Source organism: Lutra lutra, chromosome 2 (assembly GCF_902655055.1).
Source record: "Lutra lutra chromosome 2, mLutLut1.2, whole genome shotgun sequence".
Taxonomy (NCBI): Eukaryota; Metazoa; Chordata; class Mammalia; order Carnivora; family Mustelidae; genus Lutra; species Lutra lutra.
The window spans coordinates 130,919,433-130,942,686 of NC_062279.1; positions in this window are offsets into that span (position 1 = coordinate 130,919,433).

Genomic DNA, 23,254 nt, shown 5'->3' on the forward strand with positions numbered 1-23,254 from the left:
CGCTGGGATCATGACCTGAGCGGAAGGCAGCTGCTTAACCAACTGAGCCACCCAGGCGTCCCTGCCATTGGTTTTTGATGTAGTGTTCCAAGAGTCATTGTTTGAGTATAACATCTAGTGCTCCATGCAATATGTGCTCTCTTTAATACAAGGTTTAGATTAGAAGGGTTTGTAGGTCTTTGAGGACATAAGAAAATAGTGATTGTTTGTAAGTGTCTTACCCAGATCTTTACACACTGCAGCAAATTACAAATGTTTGAGTATGTTCAATAGTTAGAACGTAAAAGAGATTCATCCTTTTAATTGCATAAACATGCATCATCTTATTCTTCACTATTCTCCATTCATAAGGTAAAAACAAGACAGCTTCTTGATTTTGTGTGAGCACATACGTCTGTCTATACATATAGAAAGACATATATGTTATATATATACGAGCACATATATACATATACATAGATACATAAGAGTGCAAATAAACAAATTCTAATGTTGCAATGTTCCTCATAACAATTATAAAAAGTATAAATTATAAATGATAGCTGACAATTCACAAGGCTATTGTGAGAGAGGGTTTGGCAGGCATGTGCTAAAAGATAATAAAATGAATTATATGTATTTTGCATTATATATAGGAAATGAAATGCACATAAGAGATATGAATTAGATTCTTGACAAACTCTTAAGGAAGTGTGGTATGTTTTCCTTAAACATATGCAAAAAATATAAGGTTGATATTTGGGGTTTAACATTTCTTCCAAAATTTCAGCTACTTATTTATATAAAAATATGGCAGAAATGATGGATATACTTAGCACCATGAACCTAATATTTCAGGATGATCTAATCCAAAAGTTGATAGGAAATGTTAATAACAGTGAGGCAAATGTGTAAGAATCATGAAAGTTTTTTAAGGTTTTACCATGGGAAATAGTCTAACATTATAAAAAAACAAACAATCAAACAAAAACTAGGGCCTGGACAGAGCATTTTTCTAAATACCTCATAAAAATTTTGAGGCAACAGCCCCAAATATCTATGTGCTTCTTCCTCTCTCACCAATCCATTAGTTTTTATTATATATCCAGAGACATGACAGTACAAAATAACTGGTATGAAGTAATGAGGAGTAGAATTGGTACAGAATATCCTTACTTTATTTTTCTTTATAGTATTATTTGGAAGGTACTAAATTATTATTTAGAAAGTTAAAACACTGAGAAGTTATGTAAGTTGTCAAGGTCCACAGGGGTATGAAATAATATAGATGGGATTCCAAGCATGTGTTGGCCTCCAGATCTCACAAAGTTCTACAGGTCCAAAATAAGCCTTTTGAAATAATTCAAAGAGTGGAAAAAACTACATTTTGAAGTTTCAGAAGAAGAAAGACTATATGAAATTTATCCATTGTAACAGTTATAAAATCTTCAAAAAACTGGAAATTTCATAAAGCAAGAAGATACAGCATTTATCAAACAATAAAACAAGTAAAAGAAAATAACAGAATGAGAAAAGATGACAGAATGAAAAAATATTGTAGATAGATCATATAGGACAAGGGAATGCTGACTAAAGATGTAATAGAACATGAATTAATATGTAAAAGCATGTAATAAAACACCTAGCACAAAGTAGTATGCAAGTAGACATTAGCTATTATAACTATTATAAATCATTTGCCCCTAAAAAAAACCAAATTTGATCTAGACTCTATTGTTACTTTTTAATTGTTTTCAAATTGGCAGGAAATAGATGGAAAATCCTCATCCTCTGTGATAAAGAATTCCCCTTTTCTTATCTGAATCTTGAGCATCGTTTTATCTTCATGACTTCACTTTCAGTACTAGGTTCTAACAGTCTTTCATAATTAATATATGGTGATTTTTTTTCTTTTCTAATGGCTGTGATTCTTGATTTTTTTCAGTGATTCTTGAATTAATGAAACTGATCACTCTGATTGAAAGGAGTACTGTAAGCATGATATCTTTTTTTTTAAATCCCCTCACTTCTGGTTCTTTAGTTATAGATATCACTTTTATTCATTCATTTATTTGATAGTACATATTGAGCAACTATAAAGGGCCATACATATTGTAAGCACTATTTTGTTTGCCATGTGTCAGACATTCTAGCATTGGCTATGATGATGGAGTACATCTGAACTAAAAAGGAAATTCTGGATGCAAATTGACAAATTCACAATAATCTAAAGGTAATAACTGAGAGAGGTAATGAGACACAGACACTATGCCATCAAATATTTTCAATTATAAGAAGTGAAAATAAGGGGAGAAACAAGTCACATTTCAATAAGAATGGAATAAATATCAATGTGGCCCTACAAGTCTCTTCATAAACAAATGAGAAATCTGTGAAACAATGACTACAAAGTGAGTTTGGGGAAAATTTTGTGACTTAAGATTATTTTGACCCGCCAAATTGTAATTCATAAATCTTTGTCATTTGACATAAAGTTTTCTTACATATTTAAGGTTTCAAGAAAACACAATTCAACTGACTCTTCTAAAAAATAGATAAACTAAGTATTTTTGTTAATCCACTTGTGGGAAAAATCAAAATTAGGAACTTAAGAATGCAAAAGAAATCACTGTATTAAAGCAATTAAAATAAAAAATAAATAAATTTAGAAAAATACTATTCATCTGTTAGAAATCTGTATGTATAGGTCAATAATTATCACCAATTGAATTAATTCAAATGAAAAATCCAAATTACAGTAGTAGACACATATCAGCAGACTATGTCAACAGACTATCATTGATAGTGCTGTTGATAAAGTAAATGATAATGTAATAATAATATAAATGATAATATTACATAATATTAACATATGGTAAATAATGAATATTTTAGTTTATCCCAGTTTGAAAATTATAGGGTAAAAATTATAGGGTGCAGTTAAAGGAATTATTTAAATCATTAATAAAATTTTAAATAGATCATACCATTTTTAAAATACTAGAAAGATAAGGGGAAAGCATATTATAATCTTTAAAGAAAAGGAGTAAAGAAATGTGTAAAAAGAAAAATTTTAAATGTGTCTCAGTAATAGGACAAAATATGAGTTTTACCAATAAGTATTGATAGTTTACCACTTCCCACTTAAAATACCCATTTAGGGGGCACCTGGGTGGCTCAGTGGGTTAAAGCCTCTGCCTTTGGCTCAGGTCATGATCCCAGGGTCCTTGCATCAGGCTCTCTGGTCGGCAGGGAGCTTGCTTCCCTTCCTCTCTCTCCGCCTGCTTCTCTGCCTACTTGTGATCTCTGTCTGTCAAATAAGTAAATAAAATATTTAAAAAAATAATAAAAATTAAAAAAAAATAAAATATCCATTTAGGAAATGAAGAAAACCACTGATAGAAAAATTAATATGATTAAACTATAAAGGGGAAATTGAAAAGACCACAACTTATGAAGAATTGTTAAATTCATTGCTAATTAAAGAAACATGAATTAAAATATCAAGAAGACACTATTTTCAATTGTTATATTGGAAATCATGTATTTAAATATTATCTAATTATTTGATGTGATGTTTTCCACATATTACATTATCTACCTATTACAGATAAATAATCCTTTCTATGTAGAAAAAAACTATAATCTGTATAAAGAACAGAAATGTATTTATATGTTGAAAGAAAGAAGACTTAGCTATACAGAACAGTTTCTAGGTGGTAGGTCTTGCATGCTTTTCATTATCTGACTTGCATTCCTTTGGTAATTTCTAGAGTTTAAAAAATAAATATGTATTTCTTTTGAATCAAAGTAGGTTATATTGTCATAATGTATAAGAAGAAAATAATACTTTGAAAGATTAAATTATGGGTTTACAAAAGACAGATGGCAAGTCTAATGTAATTTATCTGTAGAACTTCATGACTGATACCTTTCAGTCTATTATACAGAAGTGAATTCTTCTATATTTAATCCTGGATCCTCTAGATATACAAAAGAAAATATGTCCTTTATCTTTAGATCATTATTAAATAGGTACATTAATCCAGTTTTATTATGGTTCCAGTCCTGAAGTTTCTATGTTAGATGTTTGTTATTTGTCCCCTATTTATCCTGTCACACTGAGAAACCATCTGGCAATCACTTTTTTCCTTAAAAATATTGTATCATCCTGAAGCATTACAAAAACTAAAATATTACAAATGAGCTCCAATAAACATTCCAGTAAATTTAGTACTTAGTAAATGAAGCTTTCAATTGCAGGTAAATCAAACTAGTATCAAATTATTTTTAAGTAAAAAGTCAGAGAATGGGTTTAAATAGTTAAGACATACAGAATTAGACTGGTTTGACACAGCTGGATCCAGCTCAGTTAATGTCTCCCATTATCCATCACTTCTCTCATGTTCTACCATCTTTTAGCTCTGTGTTGTAATATGTAGACTTGGTTCTCTAAGCAGGCTTTCTGGATAGATTACCCCCAGACCCCAACACACATACACAAAGGTTGCATTGTTTTTATATCTCCTGATCAAAGAAAAGTAGAGGCCCTCTTACCAACCATTTGATTCTCCCAATGGAACTCTGACCCTGCTTGAGAATATGCCCAGCAAACCAATCACTATACTCAGAGGCTTTGGTCAAGTAGCGTCTCTAGAAAGAGCTGTAATGACTTAACTCCCAGTCCTACCGGAATTAAGGAAGGAAGAAAATATCAAAATAAAATTATGTGAGGTAGGAAAAAAAAAAAAACCCTTGGAAACTTAGCCTTTTACTTATTCTTGGTGGCTAAGACTCTAAAAGGTCAAAATAAGTATGCCATTTCATTTTTAGGACTGCCTTTGTTAAGAAACTTGGACTGTACTTTTCTCAGACGGGTAGAAGAAACCATAAGACACTTCTTGTTCTAGCTCTTCTTCTTCCTCCCATCAGATAAGTGTGGCAACATGCCCTGGGTGAATTTTGAGATCTTGCTTAAGGTCATTACTTCATAATTATCATGAATATTCTAGACATTCTCTATCTCATTAACTAATACATACATTCCTCCTTGTTCTCATCTTAGGACATAGCTTACTCAAGATAAGTACTAATCATATTTTCTTCAATATATTTTGGTTTTGTGAGAAGAGATATTAGTCAATTATGAACAATTTATCACCAGTAGGCCTGTCTGCTGCCTATCAAAAAGCATGTGTTAAGAATATTAGAATGCCCTAGAATATTTCAACATGGTTCCTTTTACCTTCACCTTTCCAGAAGATCATGGGAATTTTTCTGCAGTATTCATGGTTAGAACCTGCTTGAGTTCCTACAACTATCAACAATTTGGTAAGATATACCTTTCTGAATAAAGATGAAACATTTGTCCTTTTCTCCCTACTTGAGCTCTCCAGAATTTGAAAACTAACAAAATGACTTTTATTAAATACCTGATTGCTTGCACCATATAGGCCTAATTTGGGGAACCATCTGCATCACTATTTCCTGAAACGAAACATAAACTTTTAACTAAACTGATCTATCCTCAAAGCTAAGAGACTGGTTCAATGAGATATGGACCATTATACCAACTTAGGACAATCCTAAACCTTACTTACATTCAATAGCCCAAGATGTTAAAATATTTCACAAATCTTTGAACAAATTCTTAGGGACCTTGAAATCACAGACATAGCTTCATCATGGGTTCATTTGAGTTTGAAACAATGGCTACAAACTAGCTTTTAGACCATTGCTGCATAATGATTATAGGACTTGTACTATAAACCTCCTTAGATTTGTACTTTCCAGGTTACAATGTGCCCTACCCCTGACTTTTGGCATCTCAGCTTCTACCGAGGCAGTTAATGTCCTCATCATTGACTTTAATGCCTTGGCATCATCAGGGTGGATTGTAGTGTAAACCCTGACAGTTGCTTTATTATTTTTTTTTTCCTAGCTTTGTCATGCAAGGGACTGGCTTAAGTTTAGATTGCTGAGAAATCCATTTCAGGAGACATCCACTTCTAAGAGGCTATGTTGAATAAGCATACTGCCATTTGGCCACTTGCATAAAGAGCAAGGTTTCCTGCCCCACTGAGGCTCCTTTGTGTTGGAGATCTTGTTTTATTGCAGTGACTGATCATTGGGCTGTGTTTTCTCTCTTCTTGAAATTTAAATTCTAGTTCTTATGTTTTAAAGTGACCAATAAAGAATGAGACTGAGAAATCAGTCCCCACCCTCAACTCCAGAAGAACTCCTAGTCTAAGCATGCTCACTTTTCTCTCTCTCTCTCTTGATCCAGAACCTCAGTGCATGGTACCAGGTGTGCTGTGCAATTACCAGGACTTGTAAGTAATAAACAGTATTTTTTTTTCTTTTCAAAAGAAGCCGCAGCCACAGCAGCCACATGAACGTTCCACAGGGTCAACAGGTAAACTTAATTTGTGAGGTTATCTGGCTACCCACCAGGAGGCACAGAACTATAACTAGGCTAGTACATTACATTCAGCATATTTCACTGAACAAATTACAAATTTTGTTGTGGACAGTTCTACTTTAAGTGGAGAAGGGAAACTTGCCTAAGTTTCTACTAGTTTAGTGGCTTCTTGTGTTTCATGTCAAAAAAATTTCAAGAGATCATTAGTGTATACATGGCGACACTTCCTTGTATTAGTTTACCTTCTAGTCATTTTGTTTCTCATATTTTTAATCTCATATTGTAAAAACAGTAGTAAGATTGTTCATGTTTACTATTAATACAGAAAGTAATGTTGTAGAGCAATCTTATCAGTGGCAGATTCACTGATGATATCCTTTCTTTCTCTTATAGACAGCTGAACATAGCATCCCTCCAAGGGATAAACTTTTGTCATTTACTATTCATCGAGGCCCTAGAAACCTGTCCACTGGAAGATAAATTTCCCTTCATAATTCCTTCAGAGTCTGTTGGGGAATTTATATTACTAGTATTTAAGAATTAGGGGACTTAAAAAGATAGAATCTCTGGTGATCTTATAGGACTCCTAGAGCTTTTATTTCCACTGTGTTTTATAAGTCAAATAGATTATTGGATAAATATAACTTTAACAGCTCATGAAAAAGCTGTGCAGCAAAATACATGCACCAAGATTTCAAAGCCTGAAATAAATACGTATAAGCAAGAAAAATAGAGCAAGCCAATCTTCTAATCTTCTAATCATGAGCAATTTTTTTCCATTCTTAGTTGGTCAGTCAGTATATTTAAAACACATGCAGAAGTCTTTCTAATTATATCACAGTAAGGCAAAACATATTTTCTGATAAAGGTTACTAGATAACGCATAGTTTCCTAAGATGGAGTTCTAAAATATTCTAGGTCATATCAGTCCAGTTGCTTTACACACCACTAATTGTTTCCATTAAGCTGCTGGCATTTTAGAATCATTGATTAAACACCCTTGGTACATTAAACAATTATGCGATATACAACTCTGATATGGATATATTTAATTGCTTCTGGTAAGCTTTAGTTAAAAAATAAGTATACATTTTAAAATACAATGCTGATAAAATTAATGAGCATAATCTTAAACTGGAATTAAATAAGAAAGGACTGATACTGAAAACTCAACAGAAACAGGAAAAGTAAGTCCCTCATCTTGCTGGAATCTTTGTCACTACCCATCAAAAACAAAAGTGGGAAAGCTTTGATAAGTCCAGTTAGTGCAATGCATGGATCAAAGTGTCAGACTGATAGGATCAAAGTGAACAAAATGAAGTGGTAATGTTGTGCACCAGATTTGAAACCATGGCAATGATGAGAGGTTCTCACAGGATGGAACAGGGAAGCTTTGATTAGTGCACCTTGTTTGTACTGTGAAGGCATCAAAGTGGCAAATGCGTCTGGATCAAATGGGGCAGAATGCAATGGGTAATGGAGCACTCAGAGCTCACTAGAATTTAAGCAGAGATGTTGATGATGTGGTGGAGACCAATGCACACATCCCCATCTGGCAGCTGGGAAGAAGAAAAGAAAGAAAAGGGGTGGGTAATTTTAATCACTTGAAAGCTAGTTGATTAGGGCACAACCAAAGAATCAAACAGCATTTTCAATTATTGCATGGGATGTGAAAACTAAATCATTTTTTAAAACTGGGCAATATTACCAATTGTTTGTTGCTAATTGTGCTTCATGTATTCTTTGTTCATTTTCAATAGTTCTATTATGTCTGTTAATTCATGAAGTAGATTCTCTTTGACTGTATATACATCTAAGTTTATATTCGCTGGGTATAGTTGTCTGTGTTTTATCGCTTTAGAGTACATTGCGTGAGTAAGATTCATTTTACAGTCAAATTTCGCTTACTGTGTTTGCAGGGATTTTGCATTCCCTGGGAATCAATTCCATTTAAAAGTTAAGTCGTAAGGCATCTGTCTAACTCACTTGATTAAATTCTTTTTCTCCTCATTCAAAAAGTTACAAGTCACAAGTAGTGTTTGTAAATAAAAAGTAAGCATATTATTGGAATATTGGAATATTTACATAAAATATTCCCTAATATAGCATAGTGATAATGCCTCAGATTAAAAAAATAGAGAAAAATGCTTAACTGTATTAACACTACAATAAAATTAAATATGTTTAGCATTCATATGACTAATTTATTAGTGACAGGGTGCAACTTCCATGTCTGAAGCTGTGTGCTGGCTGCTTTACATTTATTCTCACTTATCCTTACAACATCCCCATAAGTGGGTATTGCCATGATGGGGGGGAGATTTTCTGGTGATTTGGGGAAATAACAAATGTATTTTTCAAATAGAAGGGAAATAAACCATTGTGACCAAGAGGGCAGAATTGTATTGCTTGCTTAAAATCTATCCTTTGTTTCTCATCTTTCTTATGGCTGCCTTCTGTCAGGGGAGTAAACTTGACTACATCGAGTTTGGATGTCAAAGTGTGACTTACTTTAGCCAATGGAGTATTAGCAAGCATAGTCCGTTTAGGGATAAATGTGCTCTGATTGTCTGGTTTTCACTCTTGCCTTTTTGCCTTTCACTTTGAGAAGGATATGCTCCAGAAAGCCACTGCTTCAAGAGAATGAGCAAATAAAGTAGATCACCCTCTGACACAAAGCCTTCAACTGAGCAAGCCCAGCTAATCTTTAAACTGAGCCTAGCAGAGCCATGACCTACCCACTGAATAATGAGCAACACCAATTTGGTATTAATTGTTATAAAGTGTTGGCAAAGGCTCTCCAAAACATCATTACGACATTTGTATGTTCACATAAAAAGATCATTGACCAAATATGCACAATTATTTGATTGAATCCAGTATCCTTTTAAGCAGAGGTTGTAGTTGTTACCCAGGTACTATGACTTCTTCCGTTATTATTCTGCCCTCCTCCTGTTTTCTCCAAAAATACTTTGCATGGGCTACTAACTTGTGAAATCTCTGTGGAATGCATTTTGAGATTTGTTCTCACAAGAGCAGCAGGGGGTGGAGAAATCTACTGCTTGTACCTCTTGAGTACTGATACTCACACAGTGATGCTGACTGTACATCTGTTCTCTCAGGTCTTTGGGAAGTCTCTGTTCTCAAAAATCTTATATGTGTTTTTCTCCACCATCATTTCATATCACTTTTGAAGGTAAGTTTGTATTTTATAATAAAACCATCAGATAATTGAGTCTCTAAAATTACTTATATTTCATTGTATTTTCTTCATTGATTACATAAAGTTCAAATGTGGACAGATGAATAAACAGCCAGATTTATGTTTTAAATATGTATTGATATGCTTCTGGAAATGAGGGAAATCTCTACTTATGAAGAAGTTATAGGGTTATGAAACCTTGCCCAAAGAATGGTGAAATCCATTGCAATATATTTCTTTATTCATCAATTGAAACTCATACTTTGGGAATATGGAAAAAAATGGAAAAATTTTAGAAGTTTTTTCTCAGCAATGAGCTGATTAGAAGATTTAATAAAAATTAGAAATCTTAGGTATATAAACACTATAGTGTAAAACCAAATAGTAGTGAAGAGTGAAATCAGGAAAGAACAAATTCTGTTTATTATTTTGAATACTGTTTTAACTTTAAAACTAGAAATTGAAGATGATTAAATTAATTTTTAAATTAATAAATTCAAATGTCTCTGCTGAACTATATTTATAATTTGATGAAATGTCCTTTTAAAAAAAGTGACAAACATAAATAATACTTCAATTGACAAATTTATTAGTACAAATTGTTAACCTCCTCCAACTACATTTACTGATATCCTGACTTACACACTTAACTATGCCAGGAAGTGTTCATAAAACCCAACTGCACAATAAATATCTGCATTTAGTTAAAACTCTTTCAAATAATGAAACCTACAGCTCATAATATTAGGATCATAACATTGGTTAATTTAGTCACTCAATTTTGTACTAATTGTCCTGAACAATGCTAGGCATTCTGTCAGTAAAAAGACAGCTCATTTTACAGAAATCTGAATATGGCATAAATTAAATTAGATTCTCTAAGCCCAAATGAACTATATTCTCTAAACCCAAATTACTAAGTGACTAAAAAATTAACGTACAACCTGCCCTCAATATTAGAAGGTTAACTCTTGATTAAAATTAACAATATTTATCAGAAAGATTAAAAATCAAAATCCAGGACATTAGATTTATCCTCAGATATAAGAGGAAATTTTAGAGTATATGAAAAAAAAAGAGTGCTCTTGTTTTTTTTCTTGCCTATACTAGAGTATTTAGACATGTGCCAATATTCTACATACTTTAACTTTGGTGCTATAACTATGACTTTGAATGCAAGTATTTCCAATAAAATATACTTCAAAACATACATAACAGATAATTAGTAAAATTTTAATGAAACCTAAAATATTCTTAATAGTTTCTGTTTATGTTGGAAAAGATAACCTTGTGATATAAAAAAAAAAATTGTTTACCATGACTCATGATAAGCAAAGGTAGGAATCCAGAGGAAAAAAAAACAACAACCTTTTTTCCCCTATTTATATTCTTGTTATTTCTTACCATGTAAAAGCAACATTTAAGCCATGGTATTTAATTTACTTGAGGAGGCTAATCTTCTACTTTTTAAAATCACTGAATAAACTTATTTTATAAAAACGTTATTATAGTTGGTTTAGTTAAAACTACTGAAGTGAATGTTATAAGTATAAAGTTGACATATATTATTTTTTTTCTTTTTTTTTTAATTAATTTATTTTTTATAAACATATAATATATTTTTATCCCCAGGGGTACAGGTCTGTGAATCACCAGGTTTACACACTTCACAGCACTCACCATAGCACACACCCTCCCCAGTGTCCATAATTCCACCCCCCTCCCAGCCCCCCTCCCCCCATCAACCCTCTGTTTTGTGAGATTAAGAGTCACTTATGGTTTGCCTCCCTCCCAATTCCATCTTGTTTCATTTATTCTTCTCCTAACCCCTTAACCCCCCATGTTGCATCTCCTATCCCTCATACCAGGGAGATCATATGATAGTTGTCTTTCTCCAATTGACTTATTCCGCTAAGCATGATACCCTCTAGTTCCATCCACGTCGTCGCAAATGGCAAGATTTCATTTCTTTTGATGGCTGCATAGTATATCACTCAGCATCAGGGAAATACAAATCAAAACCACAATGAGGGGCACCTGGGTGGCTCAGTGGGTTAAGCCACTGCCTTCGGCTCAGGTCATGGTCTCGGGGTCCTGGGATCGAGCCCCGCATCGGGCTCTCTGCTCCGCAGGGAGCCTGCTTCCCCCTCTCTCTATGCCTGCTGCTCTGCCTACTTGTGATCTCTCTCTCTCTGTGTGTCAAATAAATAAATAAAATATAAAAAAAAAAAAAACCACAATGAGATATCACCTCACACCAGTCAGAATGGCTAAAATTAAAAGTCAGAAATGTCAGATGCTGGCGAGGATGCAGAGAAAGGGGAACCCTCCTACACTGTTGGTGGGAATGCAAGCTGGTGCAACCACTCCGGAAAACAGCATGGAGGTTCCTCAAAATGTTGAAAATAGAACTATCCTATGACCCAGCAATTGCACTGCTGGGTATTTACCCTAAAGATACAAACGTGGTGATCCGAAGGGGCACGTGCACCCGAATGTTTATAGCAGCCATGTCTACAATAGCCAAACTATGGAAAGAACCTAGATGTCCATCAACAGACAAATGGATAAAGAAGATGTGGTATATATACACAATGGAATACTATGCAGCCATCAAAAGAAATGAAATCTTGCCATTTGCGACGACGTGGATGGAACTAGAGGGTATTATGCTTAGCGAAATAAGTCAATCGGAGAAAGACAACTATCATATGATCTCCCTGGTATGAGGGATAGGAGATGCAACATGGGGGGTTAAGGGGGTAGGAGAAGAGTAAATGAAACAAGATGGAATTGGGAGGGAGGCAAACCATAAGTGACTCTTAATCTCACAAAACAAACTGAGGGTTGATGGGGGGAGGGGTTTTGGGAGGGGGGTGGGATTATGGTCACTGGGGAGGGTATGTGCTATGGTGAGTGCTGTAAAGTGTGTAAACCTGGTGATTCACAGACCTGTACCCCTGGGGATAAAAATATATTATATGTTTATAAAAAATAAAATTAATAAAAAAAAAAAACTTAGCAGAGTGCAAAGCATGTGGTAGGCATCTGTGGAAATTGAGTAACTATTATTCATTATTATTTGTCTGTACAAAGCCCCATTATTTGCTCTGGCCTCATGGGTTTGCTTTTACATGAGTGCTGTGTGTAGAAAATGGCTTAAAGTTGGCCGCCTAGATTCCTATGGGAATATAATTAAATCCATAGGCATTGAGCTTGGTTGAACTAGTCACAGAAACCTAAATTAAAGGAACTACTATTATTCAGAAAAACACATATTTGCGGTGGAAGCTGTTAAAACCCTTTGATATTCTAAGGCCCTTTATCTCAGACTATTCAGATAAGGGTTGAGATCATGAGTTTTACATGTGGAGACTGTAGGTTATTTATATCCACCATATTCACTGCCTCAGAGTAACACCTTAAATTAAGACAGTGATGGTAAATTATATCTCAATAAAACTGGAAAAATACTTAAAGATATGCATAGAAAGGACAAAAGGGAAGGAGGAAGAGGAGGGGAGAAGATAAGACAAGACTTGTGTAGCTTCACATGTGATAGGGAATAGTAAAGCCTGCTCCATACGTTCAGCTCCATACATACAAGGCTGTCTGACGGTGCTTCAATTCAACAAATACTTAAACCATAAGGAATTACATGTCTGTGAGTTGTCTACAGTCTTGCTACTTAAATGGTACCACTTAAAGGCCTGAAATTAGCTTCTTCTTCATCTATGTGTGATGACAAATAGAAACCAGGTAGTCACGACACTAGAAGAAATTAAATCTGCTTTGAAATTTATAATGAAAATATTTTAGACAGCAGAGAGCTTTCTTTTCTTATTAATCTTTAAAACTGATCAGTATTTATGTCTATTAAATGATTCTTATCATATCTCTTTAAAATATCAGTCCTGTGTTTTATGCTGATGATGGTTCAATCACCTGGGCCAGGCAATCATCTTGCTTTATGTCTGCTGTAGCTTTAAAGTGTGGAAAGGTTCTGGTATTATTTGTGGAATAGGCCGTTTGTTGGAATGAATATCAAACGTTGCTTTTACAGGATCAATTTTCTTTATAATTGCTACTGGCATTAACAGTCATCTCTGAAACTGCTCCTAGAAACCTGGCTGATGGATTGATATGCAGAATAATCAAAAGAGCTACTGGAGATAATGACATTTCTTTATAGGGAATTGCTTAAGGAAGATTTTCCCTTTTAGCAAGATGACTACCGCATATGGCTAGAAAGTTGAGAAAGGGCTTTCCTTTCCTTTTCAGCCTAAGGCAAAACTATAAGCTCAAACAGGGTTTGTTCCTTGTAAAATGTTTGCTTTCTTCAGCAATTCTTAGATTAATGGGCATAACAAGAACGGGATTCTATTGTGTAAAACAGCAGGTCAGCATTTGCTCATGTTCTGACTGCTCCTGAAAAATCAGATGTTCTTGCAAACAACAGTTAAAACATTTTCTTTTACTAAGTACACTAGTTAGCGTTTTACAAGGCTGATGAGAAGTAACAGGATTAGAAATTTCTCCTTTTTGTGTGCACTGCCCTCAATTCCTTTTCACACATTCATTGGAGTGCAATATGGCAGTAAAAATAATTCATGTTCTTTTTACTAGACAAAGTGAACTTAAATGAACCACAACTTTATCTTTTTCCCACACTATTGGCATTGTCTTTTTCAGCCATTTCATTTAGTTCTTAGGTTGAATTTGATGAAGAAATGTGTTAAGAAAACTATAAATCACTCAAATAGCAAACACCAAAAGTTTTCCAAGGTGCATGCTGGTTAGTGTTCCTTCCTACCTCTTCCAGATGCAACTTTGTTCTCTTTATTTCCTCTTACTTATATCTTTTCAGTGACCTTTCCCTGGGCTATCCCCAACATCCATGCTATTTTTATTTCTCTTTTTACCTTTCCACAAGCAGAATCAGGGTTTAAGATGGAAAAATGATGTTGGTTTGAGGGGAAAAACAATAATTAAACGCTATAGCTCAATACTACTGTCAGTTTTATCCCAATTCCTCTTCTTTCCTACAAACACACACACACAGTCATACTCTCACACACAAGACCCCAACTAGTCTTCTAGAATGATGCTATCCAGTAAAAATATAATACAAGACACAAAGGTAAGCCATGTATCTAATTTTAACATTTCTAGTAGACATATTAAAAGCAATAAAAAAGGAGCGCCTGAGCAGATGATTTACATAAGTAAAACTTTAAAAAAAGAAACATAAAATTAATTTTAAAAGATATATTATTTAAACCAAGAGATTTAAAATATTACCATTTCAATTTGTAATTGATATATAAATATTAGTGGGATTTTTGTGATTAATGTGATTCTTTTTTCTGTCTGGAGTCTTCAAAATCCAGTTGCACTTTACACTTGAATAAGTAAGACACTTACGCAGGAAGGGCAGCCTTGGCAGTACGGATTTTGCCAGAGGTTTCTAGAGACCAGCCTCCCTTGGCTCTGCCCATTTCCTGAGTCACCTGCCCAGTACACATATAAATTCTACTAACTACCCACTACCTATCTAAAAAGTTATTTTTCTACTTGTGTTTTTGGTTGTTTTGTTTTGTTTTGTTTTGTTTTGTTTTGGGGTTCTTTTTACAGGTGTTTTGCCACCAGAGGCCCTGATTGATATGAACTCACATCTCTTTCAAGGGCTCCTTTTCCTCTGCATACATTTAAACCATCCTTAATAAGTGAAGTCATTATTAGTTTGTTCTAAATAAATTGCAGTCAGTCATGCTTATCAAATTAACAGCCTAATTAACTAGATATACTGCTGTATGTATAATATATGGATTGAGCCAAAATGGAATGTTAATGCTCTATCTTTAACCTTTCTCTTCATTTCCCTCTTAAGCAGATTTCTTTTGATACTATCATATAAGTGCTACTCTTTCCTACTCTCTTCTCTTTTTCATACTTACTTTGAATCAATTTTCATTTGCATGATGGCAAAAAGCATATTTAATCTCCTTTTTCCAAGATATTCTTTATACAATATTAGGCTTTCTCTGCTAAGTAAGAAGCTATTTTTGGATACTCCTTGTCTAAAGTTCTTCAAAGCCAATATCCTTCTGGCCCCTATAAATTTTGTAATATCCAAATTCCTCAAATTGAGTTCTAAGGCTTTTCCAATTTTAGACCTTTTATCTTTATATCCAGAATCATTTCTAGGTGCTCCTCATTTCTTTTTTTTTTTTTTTTAAGATTTTATTTATTTATTTGTCATAGAGAGAGAAGTGAGAGTGAGCACAGGCAGACAGAGTGGCAGGCAGAGGCAGAGGGAGAAGCAGGCTCCCTGCCAAGCAAGGGGTGCTCCTCATTTCAAAAATGACATTCATATAAGCTTTTGTGACACATTTTGTTATAAAACAAGACAAATATCTCACACTCTTACTAAACATTTCACTTAAAAACTTCCACAATACCTTTATATATTGCAATGTTCCTTCATTAATTACATCATATTGTAATTCTTTATTCATTTTAATGTCTTCTTCTTGTATACTCTAAAATTTTTAGAAAACAGGCTCAATGAATATTTATTGGATAAATTGAAAAATAAATAGGCAAGTCAGCAAGAAAACCCATTTAATAAAGATGTACATATTTGTTTTAAATTTAACTATTATTGATGACAATTGTTCCACTCTGCAGTACTTGTTGGAGAAAAAACACTTGTACTCTGAAATTGGACTTGAGTCTGAATAATTGTTATACCACTTAGGAGTCCTATGACTTCAGGAAAGTTATATGATCTATCTGAGGTGGAATTCCTTCATCCCTATAATGGAGATAAAATGTCTGTTATAGACACTATACAGATTAAAGGAAATTAAAAAAAAACAAATGTATTAAATGCTCAATGTAGCAAATACCTTTTAGTAAGCACTCATTGAATTTCAGTCATTATTTCTGATTTGTTTAAAATACTTAATATTTTGATTATTCGATAAATCTTATGCCTACTGCACACAAAGCAATAATTGTGAGCACTTTTAAGACCTAACCTAGTACTTAAACTTTCAGAAAAAACAAAATTTAAAAATCAGAAGAGATTAGCTATCTCTTACTTATAGTACTTTCGTATCCAAATGTGGTATGTGTGTGTGTGTGTGTGTGTGTAAAGAATAAAAACTATTTCTATTTTCAAAATTTAACGAGGTTGATGTAGTTTCTTTATATCATTTTTTACTAGAAACAATAAGGCACAATTTGCTCACTTGCAATAAATGTATTTAGATCTTCTCAATAATTCTTTTCACTAAGGCATCCAGTATTCTTGTTGAAAAATCTTCCTAGTATGCTTATGGGTATCTCTGTCTAATATAATGAACACACTTTTCTCTCTCACTATTGAGTTCTGCTCCCCTTTGTCTACTTGAATGGGTAGGTCTTAAGTGTGTCTCCAGGAGCACTTACCTGAATAAAGAATAAAAACCCATCCTTACAGGACCTTTGATCTTAATGGGATTTTCTGGGGCAATAAGAATCACACTTTATTTCCTAGATTTAGGTAGATTTTCAAAACTTTGTATGAGTGTATGTTCATTTAGATGCCAATTGGTAATGGGTACAGAAAATAATTTGTTTCCATTCTTAATTTCCAGACTTCATTGATAGATCTCTCTGCATTCTTAATGTGATTAAAGCAAACAAACAGAAAGTGTTGCTTAATATTCTAATATGGTGTTTCCCTTGTGGGACACAGAGGTCCTGTCTGAATGAATTCCCTTAATTCATTAAGATTTTACTCATTTCAAAAGTATGCTATTATTCATGCACAAATAAATTCACAATATTTTTTCCAATTATCAATTTAGCATTTTTTTTTAGTATTAAGTATTTATTATTAAGATCACTCTGAGTTGTTATTATATTATCTTGGCTTCTCCATGACATTTAGTCTAGAAAGCAGTCAGAAGTTTAAATATAATCTTATATTGGATTTACCTGAAAATATTTGGAAATACATGGCTTCAAAAGGATAAATTTTCAGTAATCCTCTTATTTCCATAATATAGAATCACACATGGGAAACGATTAAAGATGTTTAATTTAAAAAAAAATAGAGAACAGGTTGGTAACTTAATGGTAAATGTGACTGATTACAGAAAGTTAATTATATCAAAATATCCATTCCTTAAAGGTGTTACGTGTATTTTAATATTATCATATATTACATCTTTAGTTCTTATAAATTTTATGAAATGCATTGATTTTTATGTCATTTCAAGAAGTAGTCCCTATGAGGTGACATTGCTGAAAAGTAATGTCATAGAATTAACCAAATGCATTTGCCAGGTATTGGCATTTTCACTGAAGGTAGCACCTTCTGTGACAGTACTAATGGGACTCATGAAAAACAAGAACCTGAGTTCATTTAAGCTGAGGAATATTCTGTAGGTAGGATGAAAGAGAGAAAAAAAAAAAACCATTACATTCATGGACTTCTGAACATATTATGACATAAAATAATTGCATTTCTTGGAACAGAGTCACTTTAGTTTTATCCATTACCTATAAACCCAAAGTCTACTGCTTCTTAGCATTTTGTCATAAAGTTAACTTATAGAGTTGACCTTGAAACTGAAATATAAGAACTATAGGTACAAAAACTCAGTTTCTCAGCAACTTTTAAATTGAAGATTCACATTGATCCTATTATTATTAATACTCTTATATTGCACACTAAAAATCATAAGTAACACTATATAATTTAGAATCATATTTTTATTGAGAAATATGTGAAAAGATTACTTAATTAAAAAACAAACAATGATTTATTGTCTTCCAGCTTAAGACACAGGGGCCTTAAATCAAATTTTTCCAGGCCAATATTTCTTTCTCTTGTTTTTTCAAATTAAAGACTGTTAAAGCCCATTCACTCACAAAGCCAACATTTATTAGCTAATTAAAAATGCTTGGTGGAGATAGAAGAGTGAGCAAATAAAGACTCTCCTTTTTTCAGTAATTATTACTTTCAGTGCCAAAAACTCATACTAAATAAATGTTATAAAAAATATATGTTCACTAACAGAATTCATAGTAGAGCACAAAAATGACACTATAGAAGTATAAAACAGAAGATCAAGATCTAAGTTTACCCTGAGAAATCACTTCTATACCAAAATGCATACACATTAACAATGTAAATGGGGTACAAAAAGAAACAAACATCAAGAATAGCAAATGTAAGGACCTGTGACCTGAGAGGTCAGTTGGGATGGCATACTAATTACAAAGCTGGGAGTAATGGGAGGTATAGCTGGAGAAAAAGCCAGAGACTAGACCATGCAATGGCAAACCAGCCATGTTAAAACTGCATATTTTATCCAGAGAGAAATGGGAAACTGAAAGTCTTGTCTTTTTTTTTTTTTTCCTGTCTGTCTCTTTCTCTAAGATTTTATTCATTCGCGAGAGAAAGAAATAGCAAGAAAGAGCACAGGTGGGAGGGGCAAGTGGCAGGGGGAGAGAGACAGATCCAGAGAATCAGGCTCCCCACTGAGCAGGGAGCCCAATGCAGGGCCTGATCCTAGAACCCGGGATCATGACCTGATCTAAAGGCAGCAACTTAACCGATCGAACCACTCAGATACCCTTCTCCTTCTTTTCACTTTTTTTTTTTTTTTTTTTTTTTTTTTGGTAATGAGGGTTTGACACAGTAAATTTAAATTTTGAAAACATCATTTTGATTGCAGTGTAGAGAAGTACAGGAGAGGAAATTAAGAGGAGACCCATCATTTCCCTGTTTTTCACAGATTTATCTATTTTTATTTGTATTACTGTTTTCCTGGAATGTTTTCTCTCTAAATGTTCTAGAAATAAAATGTATTATTGATAATATTTATCTTTGTATAGTCTTCTGATGCTCGACCTGGTGAGCACATATGAATCTCTTATCTTACTGCCAGTATGTAAGAATCAGCTAGATCTGTGGGATGTTACTGATCCCAAGTTACCAAAGTCTGTAGATTCCACATAAGGTTTTCAGATGTTTATATGTACAATACTTCAGAGTTGAGAGTTAAGGTCCTATCTGCAGATTTTACTTGTCCCAATATTCACCTATCACAATACGGCTTGTCATGAGAGATGGATTATTCTGCTGAGAAATAGCAAGTACAAAGTCTTTTAAAATGTTTATCAAAATATATTCATCAAAACTGGGCTTGTGCCACTACATCTCCTGCTCCTCTCCCCCAATGGGGGAGTCACTTTGGTCTTGCCCATTTTTCATTCTTACAGTGATATCAAGGAGACTAAAAGTACTAAGGAGGCATATCACTTTTGGAAAATGATTGACTATACCTTCCTAAATATCAACGAGACAAATAACTATTCCTTCTTTTTCTCTAAAAAATAAAGTTCTGGGGCACCTGGGTAGCTCAGTGGGTTAAGCCTCTGCCTTCGGCTCAGGTCGTGATCTCAGGATCCTGGGATGGAGCCCCACATCAGACTCTCTGCTCAGCAGGGAGCCTGCTTCCCCCCCACCCTGCCTGCCTCTCTGCCTACTTGTGATCTCTCTCAGTCAAATAAATAAATAAAAATCTTTTAAAAATATATAAAAAATAAAAAATAACTGAATCATATGTTTGTGTGCACTCATGTGTATTTAACTACAGATTTATTATGTAGAAAGTTACTAATTATTAATATAAACAAGAATAGATAAAATATTAAAGATAACTGAACCATAAGAAGATTGAAAATAGATATCTGATTATATTGATATTTTATAAAACAATCCTAATAATTTTGTTAAAAAGTAAGTAAAAGAAAAGTTTGGTATAGAATAGTTAGCAAAGTGGGAAGAGGACAGGAGTGACTATCAAAAAAAAAAAAAGGTACAATGAAATAAATTTCATGGAAAGGGAGATTATTTTGTTTACTTGTATACCAAATCATAGAAAGGAGAGAGATGAAAGAGAGAGAATGCAATTTTTAAAAATATTTCTTTTTTAGAAAATAGACATTTGATCCATTCATGAGCATGAGCAATTTGTCCTTCCAGATAACTCAAAGACAGAATGAAATCATTTCAGTCAGTCTCTAGAAGGATACACCATCTATTGTGTTTCAATAAACACAAACTCTCCTTTCATTAGGATAAAGAGGTCTTATGTTGTTAAGGACTGGGGCTTATTCTTTCCTTTAGAACTATTTTATTGTGGCATGTTGGGTCTTGGATTTGGGATCCAAAAGAAGTTAAAATGGATAAAGAACCTGTTTTTATGAAACTTGGAGAATACTATTAACAGGAATAGAAATAAAATTACAACTATGATAAGTTCCATAAAAAGAAGTACATAACAAAAAAGAAAATTTTCTTTTATGAGAAAATTAGACAAAGTATTGATAAGGAAGCATAGATTGAGATGTGAAAGATGCCAGAGGTCAGATCATTTAAATACACATAACAGTATACATAAATATCCTTGGAAAGGAAAAAGGATCATAGCACATGGATTAAGAAAATGTTGTAGTGTCCCTAGACCTGAAATAGCTAAAAGGAGATTAGGCTAAATGGAATTTAGGGAACAGAAGAAATTTCATCCAACCCTTATTGTAGTTGTCTTTTCTCTTTCGAAGAGATAATCAGTCTCCAGCATATAAATAAAAACAATTAGATGAAAAGTTATTGAGTAAGGACATAGGTAGGGGGTTTTATCAGGAAAGAAAATAAAAAGGTAGAAGAAAAAGGTCTTAATAAACGAGGTTTAGATGTTGGGCCCCATCTTTGGAATTCTTGCCTAAAGAGCAACAGCCAGTGGCCTAGAAGACTCCCTGAGACCATTTCAAGTGACTGGCCTATCAGAACCCAGCGCATCGGCCCTCATACAATTTATTATGGCAGCTTCTCTATGGGATTAAAGAAACATAAAAATAATAATAACAACAACTTTCCCTCAAGATTTTACAACCAAATTTCCACCTAATTTGGGATGGCATTAACATGGTAAGATTTTGTGTCTTAGTATTCCATATTACTTGATCATCTTATAAGAAAACCTTCCTTCCATACTCAAGTTACTCAAAATCATTAACACAGGATAAGGAGAAACCCTTATGTCTGGAATTGGAAGACAAATTAAGGTGCATTACTTCCAGTACTATGTTGAATAGCAGTGGAGATAGTGGACATCACCCGCCCGCACCACCCATGTTCCTGACCTTAGGGGAAAAGCTCTCATTTTTTCCCCATTGAAAATGATATTCACTGTGGGTTTTTCACAGATAACTTTTATGATATTGAGGTATATACACTGTGAAGAGATTTAATCAAGAAAGGATGCTGTACTTTGTCAAATGCTTTTTCTGCATCTGTTGGAAGTATCATATGGTTCTTGTTCTTTCTTTTATTAATGTAGTGTATGACATTGTTTAATTTGTGGATGTTGAACCAACCTTGCAACTCAGAAATAAATCTCACTTGGTCATGGTGAATAATCTTTTTAATGTAACTGTTGTATCCTATTAGCTAATATTTTGGTGAGAATTTTTGCATCCATGTTCATCAGGAATATTGATCTGTAATTCTCTTTTTTGATGGGGTCTTTTTTCTGGTTTTGGGATCAAAGTAATGCTGGCCTCATAAAATTAGTCTGGAAGTTTTCCATCCATTTCTATTTTTTGGAACAGTTTCAGACAAAGTAAGTATTAATTTTTCTTTAAATGTTTGGTATAAATCCCCTGGGAAGCCATCTGGTCCTAGGCCCAGTTTGCTGGGAGATTTTTGATTACTGCTTCAATTTCCTTGCTGGTTATGGGTCTATTCAGGTTTTCTATTTCTTCATGGTTCAGTTATGGTAGTTTATAGTCTCCAGAAATGCATCCATTATTTCCAGATTGTCTAATTTGTTGGCATAATTGTTGGTATAGTTGTTCATAATATGTTTTTATAATTGTATTTCTTTGGTGTTGGCTGTGATCTCTCCTTTTTCATTCATGATTTTATTTATTTGGGTCCTTTCATGAATAGGCATTTCTGCAAAGAAGACATCCAAATGGCCAACAGGCACATGAAAAAGTGCTCAACATCACTTGACATCAGGGAAATAGAAATCAAAACCTCAATGAGATATCGCACTTCGCAGCAGTCAAATGGCTAAAATTAACAAGTAAGGAAATGACAGGTGTTGCCAAGGATGTGGAGAAAGGGGAACTCTCCTATACTACTGGTGGGAATGCAAGCTGGTGCAGCCACTCTGGAAAATAGTATGGAGGTTCCTGAAAAAGTTGAAAATAGAGCTACCCTATGACCCAGCAATTGCACTACTACATATTTACCCCAAAGATACAAATGTAGTGATCTGAAGGGGCACATGTACCCCAGTGTTTATAGCAGCAAGGTCTACAGTAGCCAAACTATGGAAAGAACCTAGATGTCCATCGGCAGATGAATGGATAAAGAAATGGTGCGTGTGTGTGTGTGTGTGTGTATATATATATATATATATTCCATTGTGTGTGTATGTGTGTGTATATATATAATATATTATATACATTATATACATTATATTATACACATATTATTATATAATGTATGCATGTATTATATGTATGTATTATATAATGTATATGTGTATTATATAATGTATATAACATACATTATATAA